Here is a 23,457-nt window from a genome sequence, read left to right as displayed (position 1 = left end):
ATGGCATTGTGACTATAAACTTCTATTCCAATTAAATACCCTTTATAAAGCCAACAGATTTCTGGTACTTTGCATCAGCACCCCTTTGGCTGACTAATACAGAAGGAAAGAAGAACCAAATAAAAATGCAAAAGACTGTCCATGATATCAGGTAATAGCTAAACTGTCTGGTAAAGGTGACTGTTGACCTGACATAGACCCACTAGTCCTTCTTCAGTGACTGAACCAGGCTTTGTTGAACACCTGTGGGAAGTAGAATCATTGATCTCCTCACTTTCTATCTGGTAACATTGGGGCCATTTGTTCCCAGTCATCTATTGTTAATGTCTATAGTCAGTACTTAATCTTGTATGAATAGAAAGGAAAAATATAGTTATGTCTGATGATAACACACTATCAATAACATTGAATATATCTCTAACATTCAAAGAAAAGTAATCAATAAGTCTGTGCAAACTCCTAGTACAAAGTATCTTCTGATGGTTACTTTTTTCCCTCTTAAGCAAGTACAGTTTGATTTTTGTAATGACACTAATTCTACTGTAATTCATTTCTTAATTTCTTCCATGTTTAGTCATCCTGGGACATAATTATGAGCCAAGAAACTTGGGATTATATTTCACATTAGGACAGTAATGCCTGCTGTGAACTGTGATGGCCCAATGCTTCCTTCTCCAGATAATCCACTTACCTCACTCAGCTCTCTCTATAGTTCTGCAAGGTGGTTCACTGCTGTTTGTTTGGTGCTAACTCCCCAGTCTGCAGCACTATTTTAGCTATACTTGGCATTTGGATAGTTGGTTGGAGACCTAGACTGCCTCATTAGTAATTTTTCTATTCAGACACATTCTATAGCAACTTTCATTAAACATTGCAGTGACTCACTCCTGCCCCCCTGCCCCCACCACCCTTTTCCATGTTTATAATCCATTATACTTGCTATAAATTGGCAGGGGTAAGGGTCAGCTAATGTTTTTCTGATGTTGGAGATTTTTCTCTCTTTTAACTCATTTAAATCACTGGGGCTCATCACATGGTTGCAGAAAGATTTTAATACAAATTGCATGCATGAGTTCATGTGTATGCTATTGGCTGATCAAATCTACATTCTTGTGGTAGCTTTGGAAAGGTCCTCATCTGTCAGTTTGAACAGTGACATAATATCAAAGCTTCTTCATTCTGAGGCTAAAAGTAAACCACAATGACTCAATAAACCCACATACTGGCTAATTTACTGCATAACTTTTGGTAATTAAGTAATCTGTAAGAGACTGCCCTGGAAGACTATTATGATGATGATTTTGCTCGATTATTGGGAGGCCAGGATAAGTAAGTATTAGGGTAAGTAACCAAGCTGTTCCAGTAACAAATAAACCCTGCAATTACATGGCTTAACTAAATACAAATTTTGTTCCTATTGTTTCCATAAAGTACAATGTGATGTCCTTGTTTGGGCTGTTCACCCTGGCAGATATCTGTTAAAGCTGCGACTCAGAGATTCTGGGCTCCCCTGAGTCCTTGGATTCTCTACTGTCTCTCTTTCATCTGTTCAGCCAAAGTGTGGAGAAAGAGGGTCCAGAAGAAGGGCAGATGGGGGAGAGGGGGAGAAAGTGCAAAGGGGAGGGGGACAGAGTGAGGGAGAATTCGGAAAGGGAGGGAAGGATGGAGAGTGAGAAAGAGGGAGGGAGAGGGATTGTGAGACTGAATGGTTTTAAAAGAGGATTTTAGAGGCCATAATTGGAAGAATTGTGTATCATTGCCACCAACATTCCTTCAGCCAGTCCAGAGCCACATTGACTCCCCACCTATAAGGCAGTTTACAAAGATAGTTTAGCTATGTGCTGAGGAGAAAATGAGAAAGTGTTCAGAGCTCTGTCCTTCCAGGCACCAAAATATTACTTTTCCCACACATAGACCATGATCTCCAAGGCAGGTATCCCAAGATCCCATCTAGGCACTGCCTCAAGCAGCACCTCTGGGTGATGATGTATCCTTTCCATCTTATTAGATGTGGCTCTTGGTCTGATATCTATGACTTTAAAAGAGAAGTTATTATATTCCTCTTAACGCACCTAATATATTCTGGAGATCAGGGACAGAATAATCACAGTGAATACACCCATTTAGAGAATTCCCTGGTTTGTGATACTGCTAAAGTCCTGTGGGGACAGGCACTGGGGAAATTTCCTGATTAGACTCTGAATCTTCCCTTCATAAAGTTTCCCTTGTCCATTTTTTTCTGGGTTACTGACTCAACTGCTTTGGTTGCTGCTTCACGGCAACTACCGAAACCGTTATAGCAGAGTATGAGCTCTTTGGGTACTGTGCAGTTTTTTAAATTTTTGTTTTTGCTGCCTTTTTGTTTTTTGAGATTCTCTGTGAAAGAGTTGGGGCATAAGAGACAACCTCTAAAATAGTCAAATATATTTTTAGTCCCTTCAATAAAATGCAATAGGCACATGAGCTTTTGATTACAGCTATTTCCATACGTCAATATCCTACACTCATCTTTCTTTTAAAAAAAAAAAATAATTAATTAATTAATTTCTTTTCCCTTTCTCCCACCCCAGTTGTCTGTTCTCTTTGTCTATTTACTGCGTCTTCTTCTTTGTCCGCTTCTGTTGTTGTCAGCGGCACGGGAATGTTTCTTTTGGTTGGGTCATCTTGTTGTGTCAGTTCTCCATGTGTGAGGTACCATTCCTGGGCAGGCTGCACTTTCTTTTGCACTTGGCGGCTCTCCTTATGGAGCACGCTCCTTGTGCGTGGGGCTTCCCGACACGGGGGGCACCCCTGCGTGGTATGGCACTCCTTGCATGCATCAGCACTGCACATGGGCCACCTCTACACGCGTCAAGGAGTCCCGGGGTTTGCACTGCGGACCTCCCATGTAGTAGACGGATGCCCTAACCACTAGGCCAAGTCCACCGCCCTCATCTTTCTTTCTTAATCTTAGATTTTAAAGCCTCCTTATGTGTTGGTTTCTCAACCCTATGCTTTTCTTTTTGAGATAATGATGGCTACCAGGTTTGTATGGGAAACCATGCTCTTAATTTGATAGTTGCTCTTGGTCATTTTATTCATCTGAGTTTTACTAGACCATTGGCACTCAAATCTAATTCCTTCTCTTATTATTTGTGTCTAGAAGCAGATGACTTTTCTAGAAGCAAGAACATTTCATCTCTGTCCTCTTTCATTTCTACTTGTAAACCATACAACTTTTTACTGAGTTCACCTCTTTCTTGTAGTGCCTTGTTAAAGCAACCAATAGTATCTAACATACACTAATGTGTTTTTTTAAATTAATTAATTTATTTTCTCTCCCCCCCCACCCCAGTTATCTGTTCTCTGTGTCTATTTGCTGCATGTTCTTCTTTGTCCGCTTCTGTTGTTGTCAGCAGCATGGGAATCTGTGTTTCTTTGTTGCGTCATTTTGTTGTGTCAGCTCTCCATGTGTGTGGCACCATTCCTGGGCAGGTTGAACTTTCTTACAGGGCATACTCCTTAAGCATGGGAGTCCCCTATGTGGGGGGACAACCCTGCATGGCACGGCACTCCTTGCTCACGTCAGCACTATGCGTGGGCCATCTCCACATGGGTCAAGGAGGCCAGGGGTTTGAATTGTGGACCTCCCATGTGGTAGACGGAGGCCCTAACTGCTGGGCCAAGTCAGTTTCCCTACACACTAATGTTTTGATTGTTCTAGGTATTTCCCTTGAGTTGCTGGCTTAGTGGGCATGTGGTTTGCCTTACATATTATCACAGGTGATAGTTATACCAAATGCTTTACCACTGAATAGCATAAGACCCCATCTGTTCAACTTGAAAAAGCAGTTTCCTTGCTGCTACCATCCATCCTCTAAGGCAATGCCATGCATCTTAGTTTTCTATTATGGCTACTATTTTTTTAGTTACTCTATTAGGCAGGGCAAATCTTACTGGCTGCTGCAGAAACAGCACTGAAATCCCAATGACATCATGATTTAACTTTATTTCTTGCTCATGAAAAGCCACCAGTTAGGATAATCCCAGTATACTCTCCTGGGTGGTTCTCCTCTGTGGAATCCAGCTTCCATTCATCTAGAGCCTCAGTTGGGCCTCAGAACCCTTCCCTGGATCCTCTTGGCTAACCAAGAAGAAAATGGAGAGTGTGTGAAGGAGCTTAGGAAAGTGGTTAAGGGTATACATTACTTCTGCCCACATTTTACAGGCCATATAACTTAATCCCATGGTTCCATCTAACTTGAAGGGGGTTGGAAAATATAATCTTGAAAGGAAATGATTTGGTGAGAATACATTTCTAAGAAACAGGAAAATTAAAATACCACGTGTAGAATCCTTAGCAGAGTGGCTGACACATATGTGATATTCAGTAAATATTGGTTACCAGTTGAGAAAGCACTTTATATACTGACTGGTTTCAGTAAAGTTCTGAAGAATCCCTATCATATATCTGCATGACTTAATCCAATTTATCATTAACAACAGATGACATTTCACTTATTGAAATTCTGGCAGCTCATAAATCCTAAAATTCAGGACCCATTGTGGAAAGCAAAAAACAAAAACAAAAACAAATGAGAAACATTTATTTTTGCATGCGTACATACATGCAATTATACACATATGCACAAAATTCTTAAATCAGCATAGAAACCAGCTAAACATTACTATAATGCCTTTTCACAGTGTTCTCCTGAACCTTTCTAGACACATCTAAAGTTAACTAGGGGGCTGCGGACTTGGCCCAGTGGTTAGACATCTGTCTACCACATGGGCGGTCCGCGGTTCAAACCCAGGCCTCCTTGACTGGTGTGGAACTGGCCCATGCGCAGTGCTGATGTGCGCAAGGAGTGCCATGCCACGCAGGGGTATCCCCCACGTAGGGGAGCCCCACGCGCAAGGAGTGAGCCCTGTAAGGAGAGCCACCCAGTGCGAAAGAAAGCGCAGCCTGCCCAGGAATGGCACCGCACACAGGGAGAGCTGACACGACAAGATGACACAACCAAAAGAAACACAGATTCCCGTGCTGCTGACAACAACACAAACGGACAAAGAAGACGACGCAGCAAATAGACACAGAGAACAGACAACCGGGGTGGGAGGTGAGGAAGGGAAGAGAAATAAATATATAAATAAATAAAATCTTTAAAATAAACTTAAAAAGTTAATTAGGTAAGGCTGCTTTCTATTTAGACTAGAGAAAGGATATATGTGCTATCCTTAAAATGGCTTTCAGTTGTCCTCAGAATAACACAACTGTGCAGAGGTGAAAGCATTCTCTCTCATTCTGGAACATCAGTGAGCTATATAGGCTATCGCTGAAAACATCTCCCTCTGCCTGGAGTTTAAGAGAACACCCTCTTGGTGTCTCCTGGATCTATAGTAGGCTGTGTTCATTGTTCATTAAGGTCTTATGTGAGTATGGGGAGTGTGTATGTATGTTTGAGAGAGAGAGAAAAAGAGATACTTCAAGCCAAAGTATTATTAAATCTAGAAATACAGTTATAATTGTAATGGTTAAAACTAGGTTTGGCAAAGGTCATACCATCAGAAGCACAAAGGGGCTGCAGAATATTCAGAAACTTGGCTGCATGCTCAAAATGCCCAAATTAGGCTTATTTCTTTTTCATTTCACTGACCATCCTGAATGTCATGTGAAAGAAGGAGTTGAGTGAAGAGAAAGGATCATAACTAGCATCATAAGCCAAAACACCAAACCGTTAGGGGTTCAAAGAGCCAAAGAATGGAAAAGAGAAGAAAGTCATTTTAAATGGGAACATTTTCAAAAGACATCAGACATAGATTAGGTTGAGCCAAGCTTAATCTAATGGCTTCCGTGATCAGGTTGGTGGGAGTACATGGGTCTCAGAGGCATCACATAGGGGATTGGAAAATATCTGAACATCTTCCACTTATGTCATGGAAAGCAGAGTGGGTCATAGAAAATTGCGTCAAAGAAAGGTTAACTTACTAATTATTTTTGATATAACGATCCAGGTAGCAAAACCAGACAAATATTTATCTAAAAATTTGGACTGGGTAATTCTTTCCTGTGGGGCACTGTCCTGTGTATTCAGCACCCTGGCCTCTACCTGCCACATGCTAGTAGCACCTCCCCAGTTATAACAAAAATGTCCCCAGGCATTGCCAAATGTCCCTTGGGGAGCAAAATAGCTCCTAGTTGAGAAACTCTGATTTAAAGGAATAATATCCCCCCAAAACAAAATGCCTGGAAAATTCCTCCCATATTTTTCAAAGCTACCTGTTATTTATATCTTCCATGAACTCTCTTTTGGCTAAACAAGTTTTCTTTATTTGATTTACTATGATAGCCACTCTGAACTTGTTCGTGGTTTTCTCCATTTTCTAGTGCCCTTTTCATGCTTCAAATTTTTTTATCCCACCTTCTCTATCCCAACTGTCATTTTATTTCTATAATCTCCTCATAGTAATAGAACTTGTATATAATTTGTTTTGTTGTCTCTGACTAGTCTTTTAATTTAACTCTATGCAACAACACATAAATATCTATTTTATTTTATTTATTTTTTTTAATTGACTTTGTAATAATATTACATTAAAAATATATATGTGAGGTCCCATTCAACCCCACCCCCCCACCCCCCCTCTCCCCCCCCTGCGGTCACCCCTCAGGCTGAAGTGTGGTTTGCTGGCCTGGCGAGGGGAGCAGCCGCGGCAGGCCAAGCCGCTGCCCCCATAATAGGGTGGCTGGTCGGACTCACCGCCACCCCTGAAGGAAGCTCGGCATGGGCGCAGAGTGCCCTCGGGTCTCCCCTTCTCGGCAGCCATGCTTCCGCGGCCGCCCCTCCTCCCGGATGGCGCCACACGATGCCTGTGGGGCGGCACCCTTCTTCTTCTTTCTCCCTGCGCAGGCGCAGGGCGGAAAAATCCAGTCTGCCCTTTTCCCCTCCCCCGACAGCAGCAACAGCCAGGCGTGGGCGGGAAACTCAAGTCTGCCCTTTTCCCTTCCCTCGACAGCAGCAACAGCCAGGCGTGGGCGGGAAACTCAAGTCTGCCCTCCACCCCAGCAACAGCAGCCACCAATCCCTAAACCCTGCCCCTTCCCCCAGCAACAGCGACAGCCACTCCCTAACCACCACCCCTCCCCCGTGGTAAGTCCAATAGATCAGATTGTAGGTGCTGGAGTCTGTTGAGGCTCAGGACCTGGCTATTACATTGTCAGTCCAGAGATTCAAATCCCCTAAATATATCTTAAACCTAAATATCTATTTTATATATTTGAACTCTCCAGGTGTCTCTGGTCCAATATGGAAACTCTAAGACAAGTTCATAGAAAAACAGCTCATCTGAGACTGATCAACTATTTCACATGCTTTTCTTCACTCTCATCTGTCCATTTCTATTGGGAGTCAGAGAGATTATATAATCTGTCTTACTGCAATGTATATTTCTGTAATAGAAATTATTTCTCAATTAATTGAAAAATAGGAGCTTGATGTCAATGTCATGTGGCAATCTTGTTGGTTCATTTTCTCCCCAGCACTTTAATAGTTGGCCCCACCAAGTAACAACAACTGAAATCAAGTTATAGTTATGAGCCCAGCTGAATACAGCCGGCTTCAGTGGAATGTCAATCTGTTTGGATGCTTCATCCCATGTTTTTACTCTTGGCTGAAGTGGGCCTCATGCTATCGTGAAATGCTTATTGCTCATTTTCCTTGACTTGTGTGTATTTTTTTCTTGAACCCGTAAGTCTCAATCTTTTCTTACACAGGTTTTTACCAGAGGCCTTACCTCCACTGCCCTTTTAGTGGTAAAGTCATCTAATTATTGTAGCATTTCTTTATTTATTTGGAATTACCATGCCTTTTAAACCAGGCCAGTATTTTTATTAGCATTCTTACTTATTGTTAGTTTTCTGGTTACAAAGTTACATTGGTTACAAGGGGGCTGCCTGAACCCAAGTTTTCCCATACATTGTTATAATGTTTTATTTTGCAGAATGTGTGGAATTCTTTTCAGAAATGCATGTATCACTTTCTAACAGAATTACCTGAACTTGGAAGAGGGCTTGACAGTGATTCTATCCAACTCTCATTTCCCATCTATTTTGTGAACAAGAAAACTGAGACCAATAGATCATGACAGTGCTACAACTTGCCTCCTGTTTTACTCTGGAGCCATGAAGCTCACAGCAGCATTTTGTGCTCTATTATAGTATATTCCCTTAGCTCAGATTTGCTACTGTAAGTATCTTTTTTTTTTCCCCTCTCAGGTTATTACCTTGTAAAAGAGTTCTGATGCATTAGTGATTTTTATTGAAAGCCACCTCCAATCTGTTTTGGAAATAGGCAAGTTATAAATAATAAATAAATAATGAACCGAGGAGCAGAGAGGTTTTACAGCTGGTTGGAAGCAGAACTGGAATTGAGCCTAATTTCCATTTCCCAGCCTGGCCCTCTCTTCACAGCTTCCTGCTTCTCCCACGTATTTGTGGGCCTCCTACCTTAGATCATTGTGGATTAAAGACTCAATGAACAATCACTGATGTAATGCCAGGTTCATCCCCAAGAGCTCCACTTCCAAGTCTAGTCAGGCCAATCTTTAACATCATGGACATCCACACTGTCATTTAATATGAATACGGCATTATTATCTAACTAATAATAGAATTATCAGGGTTATTTTTCCCATCTAGAAATATAGATTTTACATGGTAATCCACAATCTCTTCATCCCTAGTTAGAGAAATACTTTGTTTACTCTTTTAAGGTTCATATTAAAATGTGACTGTTAACCTGGATTTCATTCGCACCAAATTCTACACAGTCCAAGACAAAGAAGCATTTATACACATTTTATATATCAGTGCACTATTTCTCTCCATGAACTCCATCCCCATTGTCTTATTTTCACTCTCAAAAAATAGTCAACAAATAAAATGAAAGATTCAGAAACAGCATTTGTAAATAAAAGTTCTAGCACACCAATAAGGGATTAAACGTGATGACAGGATCCAAGATAATAAATTGAGAGGAAAAAAATTATAGCTTGTCCTGAGCCCACACACCATGTTACATGTTACCCTGTAATTACACTTAGAAGTCCCAAAATTAGAGATGAAACCCAACATTTCAAGATTTACTATATTTAATAAAGGCTTTCAGTATTCTTAACTGCTATTTCCACATATGTTGTTACTTCCCTTTGATAAATCTCTTATTGGTCCTGAACTGAAATTTAAAGCACAGGCAGGAGCATAATTTTTTTTTTTTTTTAACTCAGAGACGAGCTTCATTCATTTGAACTTGTCGAGACATCCTTGCTGCCAGCTGCAGTTCCACATTCTGGCTTCATGTCTTGGTACAGTGAGCAAAATATGAGGCTTGTTGAATAGTCACCACTAAAATGGAAGAAAAAAGCTTTAAAAGTAATTTGAGTAAGACATGGAACATAAATGGTTTTGGAAAAAAGGTTTAAAAAAACTCTTCCCAATTTATGGCTAAATTCTAAATTGACAGTTTATTTTTAATTAAAGGACTATATTTACACTTATTTGAAGTTTTAGTTCTTCAAAGCACTAGCTCTGATGATCTTAATTCTCAAAACTTATTTTGCTGCCATAACTGCTTTGTTTTAGGTCACAAAGTTAGTTTATTGCTTCAGTTTCTTTTTTATTATCTTCCTGGGCTCTATCCTGACTCTCTTTGGAAACTGCAAATTATTTTGCTGACTGTTCATTGAATTTGTTGATCTTGTGCTATGTTGACAATGTGTGCCTAATTTTGTACTGGAGATTTTGCTTCTCTGTTTTCGTTTAACTTTTTATTATGAAAAATTTTCAAAAGTACACAAAAGTAGAAAGATTAGTATAATAAACTCGGATGTGCCTTCCAACTTCAATAATTAACAAAACAGAGCAAATTTTATTTTGTCTGTCTTAGATTATATATTATGGAATTCTGTGCATCATTATAGATTTTAAAATTTATTTGTATTTCTAAGAGACAATGACTCCTTGTAACCCAATGCATTATAATAATTTAAAATAATTGCTTTATCAATTTAATGTTCATTGTTACTATTAATTAATATTAAGTATTGCTAATTTTATTAAATAGAATTTTAACTAATACTCAATCTGTGTTCAAATCTCTGTAATTGTTTTATAAATGTTTTCTTATATTGTTTGCTTGACTAAGGATTTATGCATTGCATTCAGTTAATGTCCACTAAATTTTTGTACTCTGACAACATTCCTTTTTTAAATTTTCTTTTTTCCTTTTAAATTATATGTGGAAGAATTTGGGTCATTTTCTGTAGAAATTTTTATATTCTGGATTTGGCTGATTATATTCCTGTGGCATTATCAAATACCACAAAATTTGTCCTCTGTATTTTCTATAAATTTATTCATTAGCTCTAAAGCCTTGATCAGGCTAAGGTTTTTATGTTTTGGTGAAAATATTTCACAGGTCATGCAGGCTATTGCCTATTGCGTCACATCCATAGAAATCATGTCTGAGTATCTTTTTTTTGCGATGTTATGAGTGATCACCACCTTCAGATGTTATCAGTTTAATTCCTCCATTATAAAGTTCTTCTCTGACTTTCACCTAAAAAAGGTTTTGGTTGGCTTGTTCCTTCCAGAGAGAGTAGGAAGAGGATTAAAACAAAGAGATAAAACTAAAATAGAAAACGAATGCAATACTGGATCTACTTTTCATCTCTGACAATGCTTTGGTTTCTGGGGCTTTCAGTCCTCCTCAAATCTCCCCTCTTAATATCTTCCCATGATCTTTGCTGTCATGACTTGGTTTTTCCAAGCTCACTTACACAACCAACTCTGGTTGAACTGTCTGGTTCTGACCTGACTGTGGATTAGGAATCTGCTCTGACCTACTGCCCTTGACCTCAATATAGCACAAGAAAGGACTCATCCCTTTCCTGACCTCCTTTACCAAGTCCTGGGTAGATCCACACCATATCTTAGCCCTTGCAGTCCACAAAGAGGGATCAGAAAACTTTAATCAAGAAATGAAACAGTTAGGCAGATATTTTCATTGCCTTTTTGCGAATAAGAAAACCAATACAAATGGGGCAAAAGGGCTTGTTTAAAGAGACACAGTAAAATGGGGACTGAGCTAGACTCAGATTATTTATTCTTAGTTTGGCAGGACTCTTCAAAGCTAGAGGGTTATAAATTTAATAAAGGAACTCTAGAGTCACTTGCAGAAAATGGGCATTTTAAGTTGAATTAATGACATGTAGTGCTTTTAAAAAATCATCAATGTTATTGTTGTTGCGCTTCCTTTTTTTGATACTCTTTATTCATACATCTCCTTCAAAACATCCTGGCTCTGTAAGACCAACTGACTCTTGCCAAAGGAATTCTCCCTTGCAACTACTACTCTCCCTTTCAATATAGGAAGCAGTATTTCTAATTATGAAGGAGAAGATATCAGAGGGGAAGATGATGGAGAAGAAGGCAAAGACAATAGAGAAAGAAAAATTGGAAGATGGAGAAGATGACAGATACAAAACAGAAAGAAGAGAGATAGGGAAGTGGAGGAGACTTGACCTAGTTTGAGTGTGACACTGCCTAGAAACAGAAGTAGGCATATAAGGGCCACGTTTTTCTGTTTTCCAGCCTTAAGTTCCAGTCATCAGCATCACTGTCATCAAAATCATAAGTTAATTATTTCATTTATACATCCAGTTAGCAATTCTTTAAAGATCTATTATAGAGCAAGTATGAAGAATAATGGGGGGGGGGGGGGGAGCCAACACGGCTGCTATTGAAGAGTTTACAGTCCAGTAGAAGTGACTGGCAGTAATCAAACATACAAATAAATTTGAAATTACAACTGTAACACATACCAGTTACAGATGTTTTCATTGCCTTTTTGCAAATAAGAAAACCAATGCAAATAGAGGAAAAGGAAGAAAAGGCACATGGTGCATAATAAGGAGATACACTCTAATCTGTAGCATCAAAAAGACTCCCTCCAGGAAATTAGTAAATATCTTGAGATGATTGAAAATGAGAATACAATTTATCAAAACTTCAAGACGCAGTGAAGGCAGGTCTCAGAAGGTAATGTATAGAGCACTAAATGCTTACATGAAAAAAGAAGAGCCCAAACCAAAACCTAACCACACGCTCGGAGGAACTAGAAAAAGATCAGCAAACTAAACCAAAAGCAAGCAGAGGGAAGATTAGTGAAGAAATAAAGGAAATAAAGAATTTTTTAAAAACAGAATTCACAAAACTAAAAGTTGGTTCTTTGAAATAATCAATAAAATTGGCAAACCTTTAACTAGAATGACAAATTAAAAAGAGAGAAGATACAAATTAAAATCAGAAATGAAAGGGGACATTGCTATGGATCTCATAGATATAAACTGGATCATAAGAGGATACTATGAACAGCTGTATGCCAACAAATTAGACAACCTAGATGAAATGGACAAGTGCCTAGAAATGCACATAGCCTACACTGACTCTTGAGGAAATAGAAGATCTCAATAGACCAATTACAAATAAAGTAATGTAATTGGTTAACAAAAGCCTCACAACAAAGAAAAGCCCAGGAGCAGATGGCTTCACAGGTGAATTTTACCAAACATTCCAAGAAGAATTAACACCAATCCCGCTTTTTAAAAAAAACAAATAGATTTGGGACAGTTTCAAAGTGTTTTACACAATACAAATACAAGACTTTCCTTTTTATTTTATTTTCCTTTTTTGTAAAGTCATAAACATTACTTAGAATGAGCAGGTTTTAAGGAATCAAAAATCACTTAGATATATCCCTGGAGAGAAAAATTCTATAGATTGGAAGCTGGCATTAGACATCAAAAAATATTATAATGGAAAACAACTTACTTTACCAGTTTGGTACACTGTAGGAGCTAAATACACATTTCTCAAGGAAATGTGTGTTAGGCTGAAAATATCTTCAGGGATTGAAAGACAAGATAAAATGTTCTCACCAAAGTAATGTGGCAGATTCTACTTCTAGCTAGGATGGAGATATCAGTGAAGTGCACTGAATCCTTGATCCTAACAGCATTTGAGAAATGATTCCTGTAACTGCTGGGATATGCAAAGACCAAGGACTAGAAAAAGTATGAGGTTCCCTTCCCCTGAGACCATTAGAAATCTGATATTTTTAAGTATGATATGTAACAAAAATTGTTTGGGCTCCCTGAGATTTTCTACCTAACATAGTTCTTTTTAGGTTGAGCACGAAGTCCTATTCCAAAGAGTTATGTCATGAATCAGAAATTCCCAAGTCATTCCAGAATTCATTAGAAAGGCCTAATCAATTTATCTTTCACAATTCACACCCATGAATCATCTGTGTTAAGAAGACTGGAAAAAGCAAGTTTTTCAGGTATCAAATTACCTAGATAAAAATTCTCTTTGCTCTATGAGTTTGGCTAGCTATTTTACCTCCTTGTAGATGTATTCTCATCTATAAAAAGAAGCAGAAATTATAATATAAAAATGATAAGATAGGTACAAGTCATTATCATCACCATCATTCTTACCAACCACCAAAAGAGTTATTGAAATGATTAAATGAGATAATTTAATTGCTCTTTAAATTCTATGGATCATGCAATTGTTATATACTAAAACTGTTCCAGGATCATACTGTCCTGTATTTTCAAGGGTACTGGAATATGTCTAGGCATATATGCTGTTCTTTAGTTGTTCCTCATAAAATGCTTTTTTATATGAGCATATATGATTATATCTTGGCAATCTCCTTTGGGGGAAAGAGGTTTACATGCCAGGATGAATAGTGAGGGAAGTAGTGGTACACTGTAAAGGAAAACCTGGGGCTACATTTTCCAACTTATAGCAATGAGTGCTGGGAATGCCTTTTTAAATCTTTCAAATCAAGGAATACCTTGAAGTGGACCTTTGTTTTACTTTTGACTAGTACCCTAACTTTCTTTAAGAAATTGCTCCCCCTCCCCATTCGAGTCTTGTGGCTCTTTTTAAACTCCCTGGTGCTTCTGCGAACCAGCCCTGGCCCCTCATAAGCCATACCCTGAGCATAGTGATTGGTTCAGGGATGAGCACGTGTCTTAAGGTAGCAATCACTATGTCCCTGTGGCAGTTTGATATTGTTTATGAATTCCAAAAATAGATATTGGATTATGTTTGTAAACTGGTCTGTCCTTCTGGGCATATTAGATTATATTGGATTCTGAGGTTTCACTTTTACTTGATTAAATAATGATTAAGGCTGTGATTGGACTATGTCAGTAGGACGTTGCACCCCCACCCACCTCACAGAGAAAACGACAAGGTCCAGGAGTTAGTTGGAGTTTTAATGCTGGAGTCCAGGAAGCAAGCACTCAGGGGAGCAGAGCGTAGGCTTGCTTAGATATGGCAGAGGCCAGGGAAGAGAGATGAGCCATTATCTTGGTAGTCTACAGCTGGCCGTGTGGAGAGAAGAGAGCAGCTGAGCCAGGAGAGAAACAAGCTCCAGGAAGAGAGGAACCCAGGAAACCTGAAGCCATCTTGCTCCAATGTGGCAATAGTGAGGGAAGTAATATACGCTTTACAGCCTGGTAACTGTAAGCTCTGCCCCAAATAAATACCCTTTATAAAATCCAACCGATTTCTTGTATTTTGCATCAGCACCCTTTGGCTAACTAATACAGTACCCTTGTAGTTTTTTTGTTTGTTTGTTTTGAGTTTAAGGAAAGGGGCCCCACCTTTTGGATTATGTTGCTGATTGTTTATGAATAGGGGACTGGTAGAGGCAATCTTTCCCACAAGTAGCAAAGAATTGAGACATACTTGTGCCAGAAATCAGATCATCTCTTACAGTTCCCCCTTACAAAAAATGTAAGTTCACTTTTTTCTCCTGTTGAGTTCAGTGCCTATCTTGCAACTGAAAAAGGCTTGGGTAATCAACTTCTTACAGATATGTGTATGTATTTAAATGACAGTACTATATGGTTATACAATTCCAATGCATGATATTCTTCAATATCTTGTGTACACGTATATGTTTTGACTCCAAACATCTAACTTTCCTGCTGATGTGAATCAGGGCGGAGATGCCTTGCCAAGGAAGCATGTGACTAAAGAGAGGGAAACATTATGAATTATGAATTCACTTTCAGATATACCTGGTGAGAATTTTAATCTGTACTACTCAGAAAATAAAGAAGATTTTATGCTTAAAATACCTTCACTGGTATTTTATTTTATTTATGAGTTAGATGCCCAGCAGTATGATTTTGAGGGTTTATGTCCTAACTGGATCTTTTTATTATATTTTGAAGTAAATAAATAGAATGCAAATGTCATATGACTCTTCCTTTTAAAAATAACTAACTCATATTTATCATTTTAAAAATACTTTTTACATATGTTCTCAGTTAAGGATCTTATTTGCAGTCCTCCAAATTAATTCACAGAAGTTTAAACAGGAAAGGATTTGTTAGATGGTATTCAGGACTTTATAACAATTTCCGGGAGGATTAGGAGACTGCTTGGATGTTATTCAGACAAGAACAATGACTGAGAAATGGGGTTCTAGAGAAACCCCACTGCTCCCCAGGGTGCTGCTTAGAGGCCATGATGCTCTGAGCCAGATGACTAGAACCTTCACCATAGCCTATGCCCCTGTCCTTGCAAGTAGAAACCATCTTTTCCTGTGTGGCTGCTGATGCCCAAATCATTTTTTTCCTTCCAAACCTCATGCAAGAGCCTCATGTTGCATAATGTAGTCCTTATATAGAGACACACCCTCAAGGGAGACTGAAATATGGTTCTTGATATTTAATTTCTGGAGCATAGCTAGCATGCTAGAAAATATTTAGAACAGGTCATGAATGGTCAGTCCACAGTGTCCCTTTTATCTGATTTACCTCTCATATGAACATTGGAAGTGAGAGTTATGATTCCTGTTTTAAACATGAGAAGACTAAATGCTCCATACTGGTGGGACTAGAATAGGAAAGTCTCTTAATACAAAGGCCTTGTATCTTTCACATGACTCCTTATCTTTTCTGATCATTTCTGAGTCTTAAGTACTTGCTCTAATAATATTTAATGATTTAATAATCTAACTTCTTTTTCAACATAGACTAGTATAGTTATCAAAATTATCACATTTTAAAAATCATTTATCATCTACATTGACTGCTGTTCAAAGATTAACATTTCAAGAATGGAATCAACAATGGGGTTAGTACTGTTTTAGCTCTGTGACTTTGTGATTTTCTTAAATGACATTTTGCCTTTTGTAGGATTGTACACCACAAAAAATCTCTTCCTGGTTGTTCCTTGACTGAACCCAAGTTGACATTTTCAACAGGCCTATTGTCAAAATCATTATTACCAGACATAGTCTTCAAGACCACAGTGATTGTATACATACAGTTAATGCCCTTGCAAAATATTGTATAATTGTGTACTATAATTTCATACTAGAAAAAGTCACAGTTTTTCAAAATAAGTGCGAGTCACATAAGACAAGAAAAGGTAACTGATTTACACTACTGAAAACCAGTTTCCCGTGGATTTATCCATTTTAATTTCCCATCTACAGATGAAATTATCAATGCATGTCCACAGAATTCTCTAAGAAATTGGGAGAATTACCAGAAGAGTTAGTACATAGGAACATTTTAGCTGGATTCAATTTGCACCAATTCTTTTGGAGTTTAAAAATGTACTAATTGTTCCATGGAAGGGGAATAAAATAAAACAAAATGCCATGGGACTGGCCAGCTGATATAGAAACGCGCAAGGTTAGAATTCAGCTAGCCTTATAAATAAAGCTAGAAACACTGTGATCATCATTTGAATTGTTAGTCCCTAAGAATAAAGTCATATTAAAGTTTAAAATGAAGAGCTGCATGGAGAACTAGATTTTAGCCTGAATCCATGATCTGTTCTGAATATCTGTTGGTTCTGTTGGCAGAGATTAAAAAGAAGAGGGCTCCACTATTGTTTTAAAAATGTCAGTTTCTATTCAAGATGTTAGGACCCTACCTATGGCTTTACTAAATTCTCATTGAACTTAGGGCTTGGAAAGGTATAAAATGTTTATGCCAGGTATAAACACAATGTAAAATGGGAGAAGTTAAGAGAGGACTTGGGTATAAACTCAGCCAATTTCATGATAAATTGTTTAATTGTCCCAAGTGAGGGTTGATAGATAGAAGTCATAATTTATTGTGAGATATAGAGTTTTACATTTTATGGCTCACCTACCTGTCCACTGCCTGCTGACTGTGAGCTCAGCTACTAATCATCCTTCACACTAGAGAACCCATTTAAGCCAATTTGCTGTTGAACCAATATCAAGTTCTTTTGGTAATTATGGTTAACCTCCAATATTTGGGGTATGGATAGGAAGGCTGCATGTCTCATATAAGTTTGTATGTTGCAATGAAAACAAGATATAGAACAAATTCTAAGAGTACACACATGCATTACTGAACATGCACACAAATATGACTTGATCTGTAGGCTAGGTAATTCCTACTCTTTCTCTTAAGTTACTCTGACTATCACCTTACATGAAAAGCTCATTTCTAGATGGATACAATGAACTCCAATGTCAGTGTGTTGGTGTGAGCCTTTTATGTGGGCCCCAGAAAATTGTGTTCATAAATTGAACCTATTGTGAACCTTTGATTAGATTAGATCAGATAAGTTGAGTGCCATTTGATTAGATGTCTCCAGAACAGTGTATACCAGGGTTGGTCTGGAATCCTTTATAAATGGAGGAATAAAAGCTGCAGACACAGGAAAAAAAGCCAAAAAGATAGAGAAAAACCTGAGAGACTGAAAGAGATGTCACAGAGGCCAGAGTCTGGAATCAGCAGAACACAAAGGCACAGAAAGAGGTCACGGAGAGTCACAAGAGAAAGCCCATGGAAAGCACAAAGCTGAAGCAAAGAGGCCAGAGGAGAGGGGTGAGATGAGAGGACGTCGCTGTGTGCCTGATTGCCCACAGATGGGCTTGGGGGGAAAATGAGCCTGAAAGAGAAAGCAGAGATCAATAGAGCTACCATTGTGCCTTGCCATGTGGCAGGAGTCCAGGATGGCCAGCACTCTACATTTCACAGCCTCAGGACTGTAAGTTTTTAAACTAATAAATTCCCATTGTAAAAGCCAACACATTTCTGGTATATTACTTCCAGCAGCTTTTAGCAAACTAAGATAGGCAGGATCCGCTAATGTTTTAATTGAGCCATGTGCCAGAGTACTAGAGGAAATAGAGGAATGTGGGTCCAAGTAGTCTCTGGAACATGAGTGTTGCACTGATCTTATTAAACTGCAAGGCTTGCTTGATTCCTAAAGTTCATAAACTTTGGTAGAACTCATGCAATCTTACTAAAATATCTAATTTCTAACATGACTAGGCTAATCTTAAAAACCCCCTGGTGGGGATTTTGAAAAGGGTATATGATGTGTTTAATAACAACATCTGAATGAGTCAATTCCTGTTTGGGGTGCTTCATTTGCTAATTAAATACCCTTGGAGTATGTTGGAGTATACATTTCTTTTTTTTTTTAAGATTTATTTTATTTTTTTATTCCTCTCCCTGCCCCCTCCTGGCTGCTTGCACTTGCTATCTGCTCTCTGTGCCCATTTGCTGTGTGTTCTTCTGTGTCTTCTTGTCTTCTCTCCTTGTCTTCTCTTTAGGAGGCACTGGGAATTGGTCCTGGGATCTTCTGACATGGGAGAGAGGCACAGTCATCTGAGCCACGTAGCTTCCTGGTCTGTTATGTCTCTCATTATTTTTCCTCTGTTTCTCTTTTTTGTTGCATCCTCTTATTGCATCAGCTCTCCATGCAGGCCAGCTTGCCTTTACCAGGAGGCCCTGGGAATCGAACCCAGGACCTTCCATATGGCAGATGGGAGCCCAATTGCTTGAGTGACATCCACCTTCCTACATTTCTTATTAGATTGTTTCAGATTTTATCTAACCATATAGTCTAATCTAGAGTTAAACAATACAAACATATGCATCCCACTTATCATACACATTTATTTTGAAGTAAATTACCACAGACAACATAATACAGTCCTACATCTTCCTTCATATAATCTCTGGAGTGGTTCCTTCCAGTCCAGAGTGTGCTTTACTGTTTCTTTTCAAGTCAAATGTAATGGAAGTTGACCACCCTTATCCTTGAAACCTACAGAACACCCTCCTACCAACATCTACCCTGACTGCCTGATCTACCATTCAGCTCTTTCATTTGTTTTGATCTTATCTCCCCATGTAGAGACCAGGCATCATTTCTCCATAGTTCTTTATGCATTCCCCCAGAAGGGCCACCTACCTGGAAGGTACTCCGTAGATATCTTTTGAATAAATGAATGAATGATGGCCTAAAGGAACATGTAAGGAGAGCTTCAATTTGCCTTACTATTGTTATGTGGAGAGATGTTGAGGTCCTTTTAATTTTATGATCCAGGCTGCTGAGGCAGAAGACTTACATGTGATTTGAGTCAGAAACCAATGTACTTTGATGCATCCATTTTGACATCTGAAGGTTGGCGTCTTAACATTCCCCAGCTCTAGCCTGCAGCAAACACTACTCTGAGAAGGCCTACAAGAGCAGTGCTATGGAAATACATCAGATACCTTGTGCTTTCGGTGACTGCCAAACCCAACCCCCCAAAATACACACACAGCCCTATCATTTACTTTGTTGCTTGGCATTTACACAGCAGCAGATGTGTTGTAGAGAGATGTGCAGAAACAGGGCTGGCATGCCAATGGACCCAGAGGTGAGACATCTGGCAAAACAGATGCACATGGCAGGAGGACACAGACTGCCCAGAAAGCGCTCATCTCCGAAGATCAGTACCAAGGATCTGACCAGTGTTTGCTTGGGCATTGTGCCTTCTAAGCAGATGGGAATAAATTTGAACCAGTAAGACTATACAGAGGAAGTCATCAGATTGCCTGTGAGATGGAGGAGCCTGCCAAGAAAGTTGAAATAGCCCTTTTCTTTTAAAAATCAGCTCTTCCCTGTCAGTTGGGTACCACATATTCATCAAGCGCTGTCAGGCAGTTTTCAGCCTGTTTCACCACAGCATAGTGCACTGTTAAATAAAGGCCTTATGTTGCTCAAGGAGATGACAAAGGGATTAATTAGTTAATGTTAGCAACTCTCCTACAAGATCAATGGATGAAAGAAAACTCAAAGTGCATTATTAATAATGGAGTGAGGTCACACCCTATAAGGACCTGTAAAAGTCCCATTTTCAGAATAGAAAAGTCATTTTGTATAAGTTCCACTTTTTACTGAAATATTTAACAAGCATAATGAAACGTAATTCGTGCTCTTAACTAGCAAAAAAATGCATACAGGAGAAATATAGGGGAAAAAGCACTCAACCACTCATCTCTTTCTTCTGTGTGGTCTAGAAGCAGGGTCATTTTTCTCCTTGGACGATATGGTTACTTATTCAGCACTAATACTTTTAATTCTTTGCATCCATTATAATCTATTATAATACAAGGAACAGAAACTAGCTGTAAGGGACACTTGAATCTTCAGATATGCAAATATAAGGCATTAGATACATTGGTGTAAAGAAATGTCCTTGAATAAATATGATTTTCTTATTTTCTGGTACATGTGATACCAGAATGAGGCAAACACTGTATTTTCAAAGTGGAAGTCTCTAGGAGGCCAGTGTTCAACTGGGACAACAACATAAACAGCAGTGAACCAAGGTAACAGGAACTTCAAATTAGCATACTTTCTTCTACAAAGAGTCACTTTGCTTCCATTTCTACCTTTCTAAATCTCACCTTTTATTCATACCCCTTGAATTTTCATCTTCCTTTGTAAGACATATCAAGTCATCTTAGCTGAAAAATCTCTTCCACTTCACATCTTTTGCTGTTTCTTATACCATATTGGCAGTTTTTTTATCATTAAATTTTGTTGAGGGGAACACACTTTGTTCTACCCAAGTGATCATGACCTCATCTGAGGCAGAGTCAGTGTTTCATTCCCCAGAGTCTTAATTACATTATATTAATGTAGTCTGTCCCTCAATAAATATCTGTTTATTGATATTTTAAAACTGAAAGTGTTATATTAGAGAGCATATGTAGAATACTCACGATGTGTAAGAGCATTAATTACTTTAATGCACTCTCACTCTCATTCCAGTCATCATGACACTGTAAAGCATGGGTACTACTGTCATCTCAATTTTGCAGATAAGGACAATGAGCCTCAAAAAGTCTGGGTAGATGCCCCAAAATTGGACAGCTATGAAGCTGCAGGGTTGGGAGTTAAATCCAATTCTGTCTGATTCCAATGATCCATTGTATTCTATGGCTTATAAAGTGTTACTCAAAGTTCTTTCATTCCCTGGACAAATTTCCACTGCTGACAATGCATTATAATGTTCATTTAGAAAACTTTTTATTACATAATATCTTATAAGTAAACTCCAACTCCCTACACTTGGTAAGAAATAAAAATAGATGACAGTTCAGTCTACTCTTGGTCAATGGATATAATAAGCTGGACACTACAAGGCTAAAAGAGAGTAGAAAATTTGTTCTTTGAATATACCAAGTCTCATTCATGCACTAAAGTCATCTATGATGATATTCTTTCTCAAGGCTTTTCAGGTATTGGGATGCCATGGGAACTAATTAGATACTGCCTACAGAGTGTAAAGTAGTAATATAATTGATGTTAGGCCATCTAGGAGCTCTTCTGCTATTATGAGATCATTTGAACACAGCTATCTCTATGGTCAAAAGCAGTAAATAACTTGCAGCCAAATAGCTTTGACATTCAGGTTCTAAGCATTCTAATGTATGGGATAATTCAATGCACACTAATAGCTTGAACTGGAGACTTTCTTCCTTAATTGACTCTCTATTAATGGAGAATTGCTTAGTTAGTTAATAGGGCAACTACTTGGGAATGGGAAGTGAAATCATAATGACATATGTTTGCAGAAAATGATTTCTCTAGAGTAAAAATTTATAATCTTATGCATTCACTCATTAAATAAACATTTGTTCAGCATCCTCACTGTCTTCGGTATCATTTTAGGTTTTATGAATACAGACAAAACAAAGTCCCTTACCTCATGGATCTTATATTCTAGTAAGGAAGACCCAAAATTTGTGTATTTACCTATGTTATCGTCTAATTTCAGATCGTGATCATTATTATAAGGAAAAAAAAGGATAGAGAGGTATAAGGAGGTCTTAGATGGTCCGAGGAGGGTTCTGTGGAAATGGCATTTGAGCAGAGATCTGAATGATGCAAAATAGCAAACATGACAATATGGGAGAGGAACATTCTGGGCATAGGGAATAGCAGGCAAAAAGACTTGAAAGGTCTTTTTGGCCTGTTTGAAGAATACTAAATGATGATATTCGTTGCTGTAAAGTGAGTGGAAAGAACATTCTGGATGATGAGATTGAAAAAGGAGGCAGGGTCCAAAACTACACAAAGCCAAGGAGGCCATCTTTCAATTCTAATGTGAAACTATTTTGGGATTTTGAACAAAGGAATGGTATGGTTGGATTTAAATTTTGGTAGGTCACACAGGCTACTCTGGTAGACAATTCACTGTAGGTATGCAAGACAGAGGAATGGAGACCATCTAGGAAGCTATTATAGGAGATGAAAAAATTCAGAATTAAGATTTAGGGATGGTGAAATATTCAGAATCGGAATAAATTCTTGAAGCTACAGCTGTTGAGATTGGGGATTAAATGGAGTGTGGTATGTGAGCATAAGAAAGGGATCCTATACTCAAGAGTTAAAAAGAGACTTAGGGGACTTCCAGAGAGATGGTATTGCAGTAGGTGGACAGGGCTCAGCATTCTCACAAAAACAATGCAGAAAGGGCAAAAAGTTGTCCAAGGGACCTGCTTTGGGTGCCAGCAAAGCAGAACAGTGCTGTGCAACCCTCAAGAGGGAGAAGGACAGAGAGACAAAGAAGCCAAGATGACAACCATGAGTTACTAAATGCCTGTGGTGGTTGGGAATGGCATCCATCCCCCACCCTCAAGGTGTACAGTCTGGATAAAACCCTTGGCTCATGGCAGCCAACTGAGAGGGGGAACAGATGTCTTCCTACCTAGGAAGAAGGAGGGTATAGTTGAGGGTGAAGAGTCATTTCTCTTCAGTGAATTTGGCCAGTACAGCCTGCTTTGAATCTCAGTTTTGGCCAGACCAGAATCACAGGAAAGTGGCAGTTGAAAGAGATACCTCTGTAGAAAGGTTTGTGGATGAGCACAGTCTGCTGGCCAGCCAGGAAAATGCAATAAGAAAAATTACTTTTAATTCTCTCTTGCCCCAAACCACTGGGAGAATATCTGCACCCAATTAAAGAGACTCTGGCATGATTTTGATAAATTAAGCTGTGCAATTTTTTTTTTAATTAATTTTTTTTATTGACTTTGTAATAATGTTACATTAAA

This window comes from Dasypus novemcinctus, chromosome 6 (assembly GCF_030445035.2).
Source record: "Dasypus novemcinctus isolate mDasNov1 chromosome 6, mDasNov1.1.hap2, whole genome shotgun sequence".
Taxonomy (NCBI): Eukaryota; Metazoa; Chordata; class Mammalia; order Cingulata; family Dasypodidae; genus Dasypus; species Dasypus novemcinctus.
This window is presented reverse-complemented; position numbering follows the sequence as displayed.